The sequence below is a fragment of the Sorex araneus genome, chromosome 11 (genome assembly GCF_027595985.1).
Source record: "Sorex araneus isolate mSorAra2 chromosome 11, mSorAra2.pri, whole genome shotgun sequence".
NCBI classification, from domain to species: domain Eukaryota; kingdom Metazoa; phylum Chordata; class Mammalia; order Eulipotyphla; family Soricidae; genus Sorex; species Sorex araneus.
In genome coordinates this window covers 29,659,426-29,674,653 of record NC_073312.1, presented here as the reverse complement: position 1 = coordinate 29,674,653, position 15,228 = coordinate 29,659,426, and positions in this window count along the sequence as shown.

The following is a 15,228-nucleotide window of genomic DNA, read 5'->3' as shown; positions in this document are numbered from 1 at the left end:
TGTAAGTCTAATACCCATTACTTCATCAAGACCAGACTTGGAAAATCTAGACAATCTTTTTTTGGTAGCAATCTACCCACCTTTGAATTTTAAGGGGATTTTCATTTGATTGCATTTTCTGTAAATATTGCTATATCTCTGAGTTTCTTTTGATCATCATTTTGCTTTTTTCCCTGATTTTTTATTTTAAAATATATTTTCTACTAAGTAAAGTGAAATCTATCAGCTACACAGGCGGGGTGGGGGCTGGGAGGGTGGGGGGGAGGTATATTGTGATTCTTGGTGGTGGAATATGTGCACTGGTGAAGGGATGGGTGTTCGAGCATTGTATAACTGAGACTTAAGCCTGAAAGCTTTGTAACTTTCCACATGGTGATTCAATTTAAAAAAATTAAAAAATTTCTACTGGCCAGAGAGGTGGTATGTCAATGGGCCCTCATGGGTAGCTTATGTGAGGAAGGAAGGAAAGAGACAGTCACTTTCTCCCAATCTGCCTCTGCCATCTGAGACCCAACTGGAAAGACTAGGACTGATAAAGTCCGCCATGAGCCCCTGCTCAGCATGAGCCACAGTGCTCCCCCCCACCTGCCCCTCCACTTCTCCACCCCTCCTACCCACCGCTGCCAGCCCCACCAAGTGGCTGTCAAGTCAAGTCACACCTGATGTCCGCTTGGTCTTTTCAGCACAGGAATTGATCCCCACCACCCGATTTCTCAGGGAGCCACAGACTTAGGTTGGGATGAGGAATTGCTCTTTGCAGGAAAGGAAAGTTCATCCCAGACCTTAATCAGAGATACCACGATCTTGTTTAGCCTCACAGAGAAGAATTTCAGGAGTAGATGAGCAGTGAAGTAAAAACAGAGTTTTTGAGGGGGTTTTAGGAAGGCGAAGGAGGGAAAGTGAGAGAGAATAATACACTCAGGGGAGAATGCAGGCTTCTCCAAAGGTAAAGAGAAGAAGCCCTACATACATCCCAGCATTAGATATGAAAGCATGAAAGTACACATCTCAAGAGGGGAAATACAAGTGACACATGTGCGAGGATGACACATGTGTTTGGCCATGGATGTTTTTGGCCACGTGGGCACAAGCAGCACATAAGCTGGGGTAGCATACGCCTGCCCTCCCTTTGTTCAAGGTGACTTTTATAGGGGTTTCCCAAGGTGCCCCACATGGATCTTTCCAGTTTGTTTCCAAGGTGTGTAGAGTTGGGAGTGCTCTTCTTTGAAACTCCTTCTCTCAAGGGAACACCAAGTAGAGAATGTTGGGAGGACCCACTAGGGTTGGAAGATGCAAACTAAAAGTAGACTATAGACCGAACATGAAGGCCATTCAATACCTCTATTGCAAACTACAACACCCAAAAGGAGAGAGAACAAAAGGGAATGCCCTGCTGCAGAGGCAGGGTAGGGTGGTGGGGGATGGGGTGGGGGTGGTGAGAGGGATACTGGGATCATTGGTGGAGGGATGGGTAAATGATCACTGTATGGGTGAAATGCAAACACGAAAGTTCATAAGTTTGTAACTGTACATCACACTGATTCTCTAATAAAAAAATAATTTTAAAAAAGAAACTCCTTCTCTTGACCTTTGCCCATGCTGGATCTTCTCTTGGGGGGTGGGTCCAGCCTTCTCTGGTCTGAGCTACCTGCAGGTTAACCAGATTAAAGGAAGGAATTGATGGTTCTCAAGGATTTTCCTTCAGGCTCTTTCTGTGGGGAGGGGTCCAATCTCCTCGGGGTCAGCTGCTGGAGAAGGTCATATCAGGTCTTGCTTTCTGTATACTTAAGCTGGGTCAGACTTCAGGCTGGTAGCTTTTACTTCCTGGAATTTCATTGCCGTGATGTCGAGGACCCCCTTCACTAATCTACCTGCCTCCATCAAGTGGACTGGGTAAGGTATTTGCCTTACATAGAGCTGAACCAGGCATAAACCCCAGCAGCTAATATGGTCCCTGAGCATGGCCAGGAGTGAGCCCTCAGCGCAGAGCCAGGAGTAAGCCCTGAGCACTGCTGAGTGTGGTCCAAACACCAAACTATAAGTCAACTTCTAAATTATTTTTATTTCATTTCATTTTACCTCCCTACAAGTTTGGTTTGTATGATGAGGCTACACCCCAAGCAGCGCTGAAAACCGTCAGGGCCAGTTGGGAGTTCCCGGCAGCTAAACATGGGCCTAGTCCACGCTACCAAGTTTAGGTCTATAAAGTTAGTCTAGATTCTATTTCCTTCCTTTTTTTTTTTTCTGGTGGGGGTTGGGTGGGGGGAAGTACACTCAACTCTGCTCTGGGCTGATTCCTGGCTCTGCCTGCAGGGTGCTCAGGGTGCTAGATAGTGCGCTACAGATCGAACTCTAGTCAGTCACTTGCAAAGCAAACACCATACCCGCTGTACTATCTCTCCGGTCCTATTTCCTTCCTTTCTTAAAATGCCTACGAGATAAAAATATTCTAGAATTCCTATCTGCTCCCCTGTTAACTGACGTAAAAAATGTTCTATTGTTCCTGTCTGCTCCCCTGGTAACAGAGCAAGTGAAATTGCTCAAAGAAATTAGGAGCTACACGGTTCATCAGTCCTTGTCCTTGCCTTACCCTTCCTTCAAAAGCCTTAAATAAGGATGGCTTGTTCTCATTTCTGTCCTTCCCCAAAAGTCTAGCCCTTTCTTTGTTTAGGTTTTTGTAGCTAAAACTGAGTGTGCCTCAGGGAACCAGCACACTAGGGAATTAATTGTTCTCTCTGAAGCCCACTGGTCTGCAGCCCGCCCTTTCTAAAAATGGTCTTCCCTCTTCCCCTTTTCCATAAAAGCCTCTTCTTGTGACCGTTCCGACAAGATGGTTATTTTGAGGACACGAGTGGGCCACCTTCCAACCTGCCTCTAATCAAGCTCTCTCAAAACCCGTCCTCCATCTCTGGCCTGACTGGCTCTCCAAGAGCCGTGGGCCTGGACCTTCGCCATGACACAGGACTTTAGAATATATATGAGTAATCCCAACTCAATCGTTTTCCATTCGTTTTATTTAGTTCTTTAACGTCAGTGGCACTCATGAAAAACAAACACCGGGACTGGAGCAATAACACAGCGGGTAGAGTGTTTGCCTTGCACGCGGCCGACCCTGGTTCCATTCCCAGCATCCCATATGGTCCCCTGAGCACCACCAGGGGTAACTCCTGAGTGCAGAGCCAGGAGTAACCCCTGTGCATCGCCAGGTGTGACCCAAAAAAGAAAAAACAAACAAACAAACAAACAAACAAAAACAACGAAAATCCAACACTGGATTAGAGAGAGAGCACAGCAGTAAGTCACTCACTTTGCTCATGCCTGAATCCCAGGCATCCCTGAGCAGCGCCAGGAGTAATCCCTGAGTGTGGAACAGGGGTGAGCTCTGAGTATCACACTGGGTGTGACCCCAAAATACATAAATACATAAAGTCAAACACACAAATTAGATCTGTAACTTATTTGTTGTAGGGTCACACCCAGAGGTGCTCAGGGCTTATTCCTGGCCTGTGCTTAAGGGACCATATGTGTGCTGGGGGATCCAACCAGGGTATGTCATGTGCAAGGCAAGTGCCTTCCTTACCTGCTATCACGCTACCTCTCTGGCCCTGAGAATGCCTTCAGATTTCCCTATTTCTTTATTCACTCTAGCTCACTGGATCCCAGGTCTTTGGTTTGAGATCATTTTTCCTCTTCTGGTCATTTCCGAGTGTGGCAGCCAGGTGGTGGGATGGTGAAGCCCTGGCACTCACTTGGGGTAGTAGTAGGAATAAGATGCGTTCTGGGAGGAAGTTGTCCTGCCCTGGGCTCAGAACTACCCAGCTCAGACTTCAATGACCCAGGACCCAAGACAAGCTCAGAGGCTGGGCCCTGGAAGAGCAGGAACCAAGGTATATTAAAATTACAAACACAGAGGAGCACTAGGGTTCACAATCCTTTCCTTAGCTACTGACTTATATCTATAGGAGAAGCCTCCAAGCCACGACAGTTTATAAGAACCCTATAAAACCCATCTCTGGGCAGGAGACAGAAAGTGCAACTTTGCTGCTTCTCTTCCCCCTGAAAATATAGGACTCCCTGGGTTTATATAAAGCTGAAACAGCCTAGCCTGTCACAAAGGCAGGCGAGGGTGGGCGTGAGGGTGGGGGGTGGGCAGGATGGGGTCAGAAGTGAACTGGGGATATTGGTGGGAAATGTATACTGGTGAAGGGATGGGTGTTGGAACATTATATGACTGAAACCTAATCATGAATAACCTTGTAACTGTATCTCAGTGATTCAATTATTTAAAATTTTTTTTTTTTAAAAATAACAGCCTGACCTGTAGTTTAGGAGGCCTGGCAATCTCTCTGGCAGAAGCTGCCTCCTTTTAACTTTATTTCTTTGGTTTTGTTTTTGGGCCACACTTGGCGGCACTTGGGGCTTACTTTTGAGTCTGCATTCAAGGATCACTCCTGGTGGGCTCTGGAGACCTTATGGGACAATGATGAAGAGGCCTGGGTTGGCTTTGGGCAAAGCCAATACCTCCTGGCCCCGAGGCAGAGGGTTTTTTTTTCTGGGCAGGGGAGTGGGAATGGAAACTAGTGCTCAGGAGGCATGGGCCCTTCCCAGCGATTCTCGGATTTTCTGCCAGCCAGATCTGGAGTGCAGTAGGAAGGGCTGAGAATGTGGAGCTGCTCCGGGCCTGCTGTCGGGGATCACTCAGACCACCCCAGCAGTGCTCAGAGATCTCCAAGGCCACACCCCATTGGTGCTTCTGAGTCCTACAACTTAGAAGTTATTTTAAGTCAATCAATGTAAGGAGTTGTGTTTAAATCTCTGACCACCCTTCCCGCCAACTCTCCCAAAGAGCAAAAGTCAAAATCGGAGCCAGAGAGAGAGTACATAAGAGACAGCACATGCCTTGCAGGTGACTGACCTCAGTTTCATGCCCAGCGTTACTTCGGGTCCCCCAATCCCTACCAACAGTAATCTCTGAGCCAAGAGCATCACTGGGTGTGGCCCAACCCCTGCACCCCCCAGAGGAAGGGGGTAGAAGTTAAAATGGGAGTGAACTGTAAATCTATGTCTCAATAGAAGCAACTTTGGATGACGGCATTCCCTAGTCATACAGTCTCTGGTGTAGGTAAGCATTCAGAAAAGCAGCACAATCCCGGCACTAATTTCAGCAGTCCATAGGCAGGTGGGCTGGGGGGGGGGGTAGTAAGTTTTTGTTTAGTAATAAAACCAAGATGTGATTAAAAGAAGTTGCCTAGTCACCAGCTCAGAAATAGTCCTAAGGCAGGAAGACCACACACTTCAAGAGGCAAATACTGAGCTCTTGGGGGTTGCAAGAAAATTAGTTACCACCCAGAAATAGGTGGATTCCCTAAGAAAAGAGGAGCTGGAAGAATAGAAGGCCATGATAAAAATATGAGAAAGACCAAAAAGAGATGAGAAAGACAACCTAGAGTCCAAGGGTCTCACCTTGTGGCTTCATCCAGATTAATGTGCATAACAGAGTTCCAGGCCAGACAGAATGTATCACCCCCTTTCCAACTGCCACTCTCCTCTCTGTCTCTCTCTTTCTCTCTCTCTCTCTCTCTCTCTCTCTCTCTCTCTCTCTCTCTCTCTCTCTCTCTCTCTTCTCTCTCTCTCTGAAACTATTTTATTTCACTAATGTCTCTTCCCAAAATACTTCTTTTGGAAATGATAGTCCTGGAAAGCCTGAGTAGAGCTTAGGACCGATTTTTCTTCACCTATAGGGAGTAATTCCTCTCTGCAGCCTGAGTCCAGAGCACCCGGAGTGCTTGGAGGACCGTGACACGGTCCCTCACAGTGAAGGTCAAATGGACTTTAAGCACATCCTGACAGCTGCCCCTGACCTGCTGGCCACCTGTATCCACGCCATATGGGTTGTTGGCCAGTGTTCTCAGTCCTGACCCTCCCACACATTTCCCTGGGTGACTGAGGTGGGTAAAGCAGGAAGACAGTAGTGCCCTCGGGGCAGGATCCCACCCCAAGACTTTACCCAAGTCACCTACCTACTCACCTACTTCACTTGGAGAGCTATCCAGGAGTCCAGTGAGCTGCAGCACACCATCAATCCTCTAGCGCCCGTGTGTGCAGTCTATAGTAGAGAATTAACAAGAACAATTGTTAATTAATTCAAGTCAACTCAACTAGAAAGGAACTGGAAGAGCCAGAGAGTTAGCACAAGGGTTAAGGCACTTGCCATGCATGCAGCTGACCCTAGTGCACCCCCAGCACCACACCGGGCCCCTCTGAGCCCCACTTGGAGTGATTCCTGAGCACTGCCGGATGTTGGCCAAAGGCCACCACCCACCCCCATTCCCCAAAAAAAGGCCAAAAGAAAACTGGAAATGTTAGTTCAGAAAGTCACAACCAGATATTAGAAAATTGCATGATTTATTCCAGTTTATGAAGAAGTACTTTTTAAAGAATTAAAAACAGATTCTCAATTCCCACCAAAAAAGCATCTCTCTTCTGAAACATATTTTTCTCTCCACCTTGACTGCTGATATACTAATTATAATTAAGTTTACATGGCAGGTTATTTTACATATGCACACTGAGATCAGATGTAATTACACATATTCCCTTAACTGCAAATTTAGTTACTTATTTATTTATTTATTTTAACCACACCTGGCATTGCTCAGGGGTTACTCCTGCCTCTGCACTCAGGAATCACCCCTGGCAGTACTTCGGGGACCATATTGGATGCCTGGGATGGAATTTGGATGCAAGGCAAACGCCCTACCCACTGTATAATCTTTCTAGTCCCTTCTGCAAATTTAGATTGATTTTAAATGGCCTCCCTGGACCCAGGAGTCAACTCACTTTTTCCCTCTGACTCTGTGTCCACTCATCAATGCATCCAGCCAGGAGGGTGAAGTTCTTTCAAGCATCTAATAAACAAATTAGAATAATTTGTTTATTTGCTTCTCCCAGGAAGGATTTTGTCACATTTTCCAAACTCAGGCTTCATGCCAGTCTTTTTGAGTTTGCTTAGCCCCAGAGAGTCCTCCCAGGTTTTGGAGATGAGAGAGCCTCTCTCATGAGACACTGTCCTTCTGCTAAGTAGAGCTTTTTTTAGCCTTCAGGGTCTCCCTGTCCTTAGTGAAAGTGGCATAGCAACCTGCTCTAGGTCTATCTGAGCCATGAGGAGTGAAGCAAAAAAAAATAGGGCAATGGAGGACTTAAGTTAATTCAATAAACGGCCAAGGTTTTATTTCATTTCATTTTATTTTTGGACAGTTATGCTCAGGATTATTCTTGCTCTGCACTCAGGAATTATTCCTGGCAGTGCTCTGGGACCATATGCCAGGGATCAAACCCAGGTCAGCCACATGCAAAAGCATGTTCCTTACTCGCTGTACCATTTCTCCAGCCCCCTAAATGCTCAGGGTTTTGTAAGAAAACATTATCTATCAATGGGATTCAATCCCAACACTTCTATTTTGGGGTTAAAGACTTAATCTTTGAGGTTCCAAAGTGTCATGGGATTACTTTGCCACCTATTAGGAGACTGAAACTCTCTAAGGAGAGCATTCCATGATTCCTTTTTAGTGTTATTCTGAAATTTAAATATTTTAATTAAAAAAAATTGGGAACACAATTTTCCTAGCTCTGCATTTAGGAATCACTCCTGGTTGGTGCAGTACTTGGGGAAACCGGGGATCAAACTCCGGTAGACTGTGTGCAAGGCAAGCACCCAAATTGCTATGCTATCTCTCTAGCTCCTAATTTCTTTTTTTTTTTTTTTTTGCTTTTTGGGTCACACCCGGCGATGCACAGGGGTTACTCCTGGTTCTACACTCAGGAATTACTCCTGGCGGTGCTCAGGGGACCATATGGAATGCTGGGATTCGAACCCGGGTCGGCCGCGTGCAAGGCAAACGCCCTACCCGCTGTGCTATCGCTCCAGCCCCCTAATTTTTTAAAATCTTAGTTTCTAAAATACTATTTCTTCGGATAACCCAGTCTCAGGAATATAACCAGTTTCCAAATTAGTTATTTCAAAAACAAAGCATTTTGTCTTTATGTTGCCATGAAGTATATAAATAAGCTCTAAAGAAAGAAGAGTGGATTGTTTCACTTTAACTTATCATAAGATACAATTTGCCAGATTTCTATAGATCACATAGCCAATTTAGTCCCGTGTAGAAAACCTGTATCACTGTATCACTGTCATCCTGTTCCTCATGATTTTCTCCAGCGGGCACCAGTAACATCTCCATTTGTGAGACTCGTTGTTACTGTTTTTGGCATATCTAATACGCCATGGGTAGCTTGCCAGGCTCTGCCATGTGGGTGGGTACTCTTGGTAGCTTGCTGGGCTCTCCAAGAGGAATCAAACCTGGGTCGGCCACCTGCAAGGCAAATGCCCTACCTGCTGTGCTATTGCTCCAGCCCTAGAAAACCTGTATCTCCTGCAATTTGGATACACAGTTTTCTCATAAGAATTGCAGTTTTATCTGTAGTTCTGTGGCAAATAGGTACTCTGGGGCATCTTTCAAAGATCTTTCTACACAGATTTTTCTGAAAAAGGCGTTGAAACAATTCTATAAATGTCAAAAAGGCTTCAGAATGCTCACTATTAAAGGTCTTAATTATAATAAAATTGGCAAGGAAACTTGCTTAATCATAATGTACAATTTCCTAAAACACCCTGAATTAACTGGAACATATCAGAGTCCTCATGATTTCCAATAAGTTTATAATACCTACACTATTACCCACATATGTTAAGAAGGTTAACACTTGTGGGGGAGGGCGTGTCCACAGCCAGCTGGGCTCAGAGCTTGCTTCCAGCAGTGTTCAGGGGGCAGATTGGATACCAGGGATCAAAACTGCTTTATCCATGTGCAAAGCAGTGCTTCACTTTCCATACTATATCCCTGACCCTAAACATTTCTTATATGATAGTGCTTCTCATGAAATCTTAACATGCGAAATAGGCCCAATTCATATGCATTTCTCTACCCATAAAGGGAGAAAGTAGTTATTATGTGATGCCTTCGCTCCTTTAAGATCTTCCATATTGACTTTCCCTTTAATCAACCAAGAACAAACGTTTTTTCTGAAAAAAATTTTGGGGGGAATGTTTTGTGTCACAGGTGTTAAAACATGGAAAACTATGAAACAGTATTTAATTACCCATGTAAGCAAAGTAACAATAACTTCAAAGCTGAGAATAAAACCTAGCTGTCTTGGGCTGGAGTGAGCCAGAGAATTAAAGTGCTTATCTGGTATCTGACTTATCTTCATTCTATATTCCATACTACATATTTCTTGCCCTCAAGCATTGCACCTCAAGGAGTAGTCCCTGAGCATAGTACCAGGAGTAAGCCCTGACCATAGTCAAACGTGATACCCCACCCCTCCACACACACATACACCCCAATAAAACTTAGCTATGTTAAACAAAACTAGGTTTATTTAGAGTTCTGATGATAGGGGTTGAGTGATACTATAGCAGGTACGGCATTTGCCTTGCATGCGACTGACCTAAGTTCAATCCCCGATATCCATTTGGTCCCCGAGCACTGCCAGGAGAAATTCCTGAGTGCAGAGTTAAAAGTAACCACTGAGAACCACCAGGTGTGGCCCCAAAACAACAAAAAATAAAATATTAAGTTCTGATGATAGAACCAACATGGAATAATTTTAATTACTTGTATCTTCATTTTCTAGGCAGACCAATTAACTTCAACATTTTAAAGTCTGAAAAAAGATCATGAGTCTTTAAGATACTTTTTTGTCCTTTTAGCAAGATAAAGTTATAATTTGATTTTACTTAAATATGTTACAAATATTAAAATCTAATAAAAACATTCTTAAAACAGATGCAAGAGAGTTGGTACCACAGGTAGGGGCAAGCAGCTGTACTGGTTCAATCCTACAGCATGCAGTTCCCTGAACACCACTAGAAATGATCCCTGATCACCAAGGGGTGTGGCTCCAAAGCAAAAAATCCCTAAAACAATTCAGCCCGATACATTTCTTTCCCTAAACCTTCTACAAATTTTGCATTCCTTTACATTCATTCTGTCTTATAACTTTATTTTATTCCATTTCACAAACAGCCAGTTTCACTGTGAGACAGGATTCTTTCTGTATGCCCAGCAGTTATCTGCATCCATTATCTCTGTATCTTAAAATACACATCTATAATCCCAAAAAATCTGGAAAGCAATTTAAGAAACATCTTCAAGAGTCACTAAGATTCAATTTTATGACTTCAGATTTAGCAGAATGAGTTTTAATTAAGTCAACAAAAATCATTATATTTCCTGAAATAATCTATTATTTGCTTTCATTTTGTTTAAAAAATGCAAGCTATCAAAGATCTCAGAGAGCAAATATTCTTAGATTTCCATTATTTCTATCATTTGGTTTAATCTTTTACATTTCAAGTAGTTTAGGTAAAATACTTGGAAATAATAAACTATTAGGTAATACTTGGAAAGTCCACTGGTATTAGCACAAGTAACTCCAATTTGTTTCCATAATAGTCAAAAGTCTTGCAAGAGCGAGTCAATTACTTTCCCTGTTTAGGTAACATGGAATAATTATAATTAATACATACAAGTATGATAAAATTTTCTGGTGTGTGTGTGTGTGTGTGTGAGTGTGTGTGTGTGTGTGTGTGTGTGAGAGAGAGAGAGATAGAGAGAGAGAGAGAGTGAAGCAACATCTTTTTTGGAGGCACAACAGGAGATGCTTAGGGGTTACTCTTGGCTCTGCATTCAGGAATTACGTGTGCCAGCGGTCAGGAACCATATGGTATGCTGGCGATTGAACCTGGGTTAAACACTAGTAATTCAAGCACCCTGTCCTCCTGTTCTATCTCTCTATCCCTGGCAAAAATTTTCTTATCCAATTTAAGATCTCCAGGCCCGCATGTTTCAAACTAGACCATTACACTTCCAGCCAGTCTTCATTCACTAAAATTATCTTAGACTCAGCGTTTCATTTCTGTTTTTGTTTTTTGGGCCATATCCAGTGATGCTCAGGGGTTACTCCCAGTGGTGCTTGGGGGCACTACTGGGATGCTGGGAATAGAATCTGGCTCAGGGATTAAACCTGGATTGGCCACAAACGAGGCGAGTGCCCTATCTGCTGTAACTATTGCTCCAGCCCCACTGTCACTGTCATCCCGTTGCTCATCGATTTGCTTGAGTGGGCACCAGTAGCATCTCCACTGTGAGACTTGTTACTGTCTTTGGCATATCGAATATGCCACGGGTAGCTTGCCAGGCTCTTCCATGCGGGTGAGATACTCTCGGTAGCTTGCCGGTCTCTCCGAGAGGGGCGGAGGAATCGAACCCGGGTCGGCTGCATGCAAGGCAAACGCCCTACTGCTGTGTTATCACTCCAGCCCCAAACAAACAAAAATGTAACCCATTCTGTAACTAGATAAACTTTTTGTTTTATGTTTTTGCCCATTCATTTACAGTATTTCAGGTCTTCCATAAGGTATGCTGAGGAGTTACCTCTGCATTTCAATTAATTTGGAAAGAATTGTTGTTAGATCAATGAGATAATGCTTGGCACAATTTACAGATTTGTGCTGCAAGCAAATAATAAGTCACAAGTTTAAATGACCATGTGAGACATAACTTCAGTGACAGGTGGCAATATCTGAACTTTTTTTTCCCGCTTTTTGGGTCACACCCGGCGATGCACAGGGGTTACTCCCAGCTGCACACTCAGGAATTACTCCTGGCAGTGCTCAGGGGACCATATGGGATGCTGGTAATCAAACCCAGGTTGGCTGCATGCAAGGCAAACACCCTACCCGCTGTGCTATTGCTGCAGCCTCTGAACTTTTGAAAAGAATTTACTACTAGAATATATTAATAAGAGTTTATATTTTGAAAAGAGTATGCATTGGTTAGAGAAATATTAAATATATTCTGTTTTATCATCTTTCAAAAATAACTGTACTAACCAATCCTGTACTAACCTAACCAAGCATATATTTGAATGCTACATGTATTTATTTAATTTATTTTGGGGTGAGGGGACCACTCCCAGCAGTGCTTAGGAGTTACTCTTGGCTCTAAACTTAGGTATCACTCCTGGTAGATCATATGGGATGCCAGGGATTGAGCCTGGGTTGGCTGCGTGCAAGGCAATCACCCACTGTACTATCACCACTGTTTGGCAGCCCCCAATAATATATGTCTTTAAAAGCTCTGGGGCAGGAGAGCAGTGTACACTGGTGAAGGGATTGGTGTTGGAATATTGTATATCTGAAGCCCAATCATAAATAACTGTGCAACTTTGTAATTCATAGTGATTAAATAAAAAAATTTTAGTGATTTTTTTCTGTGAAGACTTCTCTTGTTTTAATTTATTATTATTATTATTATTATTATTATTTTGCTTTTTGGGTCGCACCTGACGATGCACAGGGGTTATTTCTGGATCTGCACTCAGGAATTACTCCTGGCGGTGCTCAGGGAACCACATGGGATGCTGGGAATCGAACCCGGGTCGGCCACGTGCAAGGCAAACGCCCTACCCACTGTGCTATCACTCCAGCCCCACTTCTCTTATTTTTAAATTTTGCCTAATTCAGAAATTTTATACTTTTTCAAGTTTAAAAATTACAAATTTGGGGCTGGAGCAATAGCACAGTGGGTAGGGCGTTTGCTTTGCATGCGGCCAACCCGGGTTTGATTCCCAGCATCTCATATGGTCCCTTGAGCACCTCCAGGGGTGATTCTTAAGTGCAGAGCCAGGAGTAACCCCTGAGCATCGCCGGGTATAACCCAAAAAACAAAAACAAATTACAAATTTGGGATAGGGCTATAACTAAGTAGAGCATTTGCCATGCCCTATGTTTCTATCCTCAACACTGAAAAAAAGTATGTATAATTTTACAGATTTTCTATGGAAACAATCTTCTTTTGCTATCTAGTTATAAATAACTCTTTTCTTTTGGCTTTGTTTTTTTTTTCCCCTATACAATCACCTAACAAAGAAAATAGTGCATTGCTTGTTTGTCCTGAAAGCCAGATGAACAAAACACCAGGTGTTCAGGTAAATATAGATCAACATTGAAAATGATTTTTAAGAGCTTACTCACTCTTAAAACAAATCAAGATAATGCCAAAGCTATATGTTTTCCTTACAAAATATTGAAGCTGGGATGGGAGTGAAAAAAATCTTGAAGCTCTCTCTCTCTCTCTCTCTCTCTCTCTCTCTCTCTCTCTCTCTCTCTTTCTCTCGTCTACCTATATATTGCAGTACAGGGGAAAGAAAGAAAAGCCTAATACATGTGAAGCATGTGCTGTTCACTGAGCCATATCCTGAGCCCAAAGATGTTTAAATCAGTTAATATTATTGACATTTGAAAAAATGCAAATGTAAAGTTCCACTTGAATTATTTTGTGTACTGTTTTATTCTTTTGTGGCTGAGACACCCAAGCAGTGCTCAGGAGGCTTGTGGATTGTGGATCCCTCCCTGAGATTCTGGGTTGGTGATTTATTGTGAGGGTTTGAGGATTAGATACTGCTTGGGTCCTGCAGTACCAGGGATAACCTGGGCCACCCTTGTTGTGCTCAGGGGCCTCCAGGGCTGAACCCTGCAATCAATGTTCGGGGACCACATGGTGCCAGGTATTGAACTGAGGTTGGTGTTTTATGTTTAAAACATTGATTCCTGTATCTGAAATAGTCTTATGATCAGTATGAATGTATTAGTCTTTTATTTAATTTTAATTATTTTTTGGTTAGCATCAGGTGTAAATAAACAGACCTTAGGTGCATATTGTTCTAACCGATTAGCAATTATTCAATTATGCTACTTATTTTAGGGGGTCTCCCAATGATATTTGTTGGTCCAGGTGGTGCTTGGAGTCACCAGAACCCCACCAGCAATACTTGGGGAGCTTTGCAGTGTCAGGAATTGAACCCATGGCCTTGAGCATACAAAAGGCATGCTCCTACCCCTTGAGCTGTCTCCGCAGCCCCCTTATTCTACTGATTTAATCTAAATTATGAGGAGCTAAAATTTAAGAAATTAACATTCCCTGTAGTTCAAATGAAAGGTTATCTACCAATACTCGGGGTTTGGGCTTGGGCCATACCCATAGGTGTTCAGGGGCTAACCCCGGGTTTGTGTTTGGGTAGATCATGTGGTTTGGGAAGTTTTAAACTGGGGATTGGTCCTATGCAAGGCAAGTCTCTTAATCTCTGTACTCTCTCTGCAGTCCCACAAACCAATATTTGGTGCTCGAGATGATGCTTTATGCATCATCAGTCAAATAAGGAGAGATTTCAGCAGAAAGTGAAAAAAATAAGCTTCGTTGCTGTGCCACTAATAATAATAAATGTGGAAGTGCTAATCTTTGATAGCCTTTGAAAGTCTTTTATCAGTTATTTTGGATTAATACCCAAAATATTCTAGGTCTTAGAATAATTCTATTTTGTTTTTATTTTTGTTTTTGGGTCACACCTGGCAATGCACAGGCGTTACTCCTGGCTCTGCACTCAGGAATTACTCCTGGTGGTGCTCAGGGGACCATATGGGATGCTGGGATTTGAACCTGGGTCGGCCACGTGCAAGGCAAACTCCCTACCCGCTATGCTATCACTCCAGCCCCAATTCTATTTTTAATCTTTTGTTTCATTTGGGGTTTGTGGGCCACTCCCACTGTGCTCAGGGCTTACTTCTGGTCATGCTCTGGGAACCATATGTGGTGTTAGAGATGGAACCTGAGTTAGATGCACACAAATCAAGCACCTTACCCATTATTCTATCTGTCCAATCTCTCTATTTTAATGTTTGTTAAGAAGTTTCTCAGGCCCCAGGGCCAGAGTGATTGAAAAGTAGGTAGGGTACTTGCCTTGCACATGGCCAACCTGGGTTCAATTCCCAGCATTCCATATGGTCCCCCATGCACCATCAGAGTAATTCCTGTGGTCCACCCCCCAAAAAAATAATAAACAAAAAATTTCTCAGGGCCTGAGCAATAGTACAGTGAGCAGGGCATTTGCCTTGCACACAGCTGACCTGGGTTCAATCCCCAGTATCCTATATGATTCCCTTAACATCACCAGGAAGAATCCCTGAGCACTCCTAGGTGTGACACCTCCCCCCCAAAAAAAGAAAATAAGTTTCACATATACTCTTACCACAATAAAGTAAAGCTATAAAATATTGAAGAGGGGGCCGGAGTGATAGCACAGCGGGTAGGGCGTTTGCCTTGCACG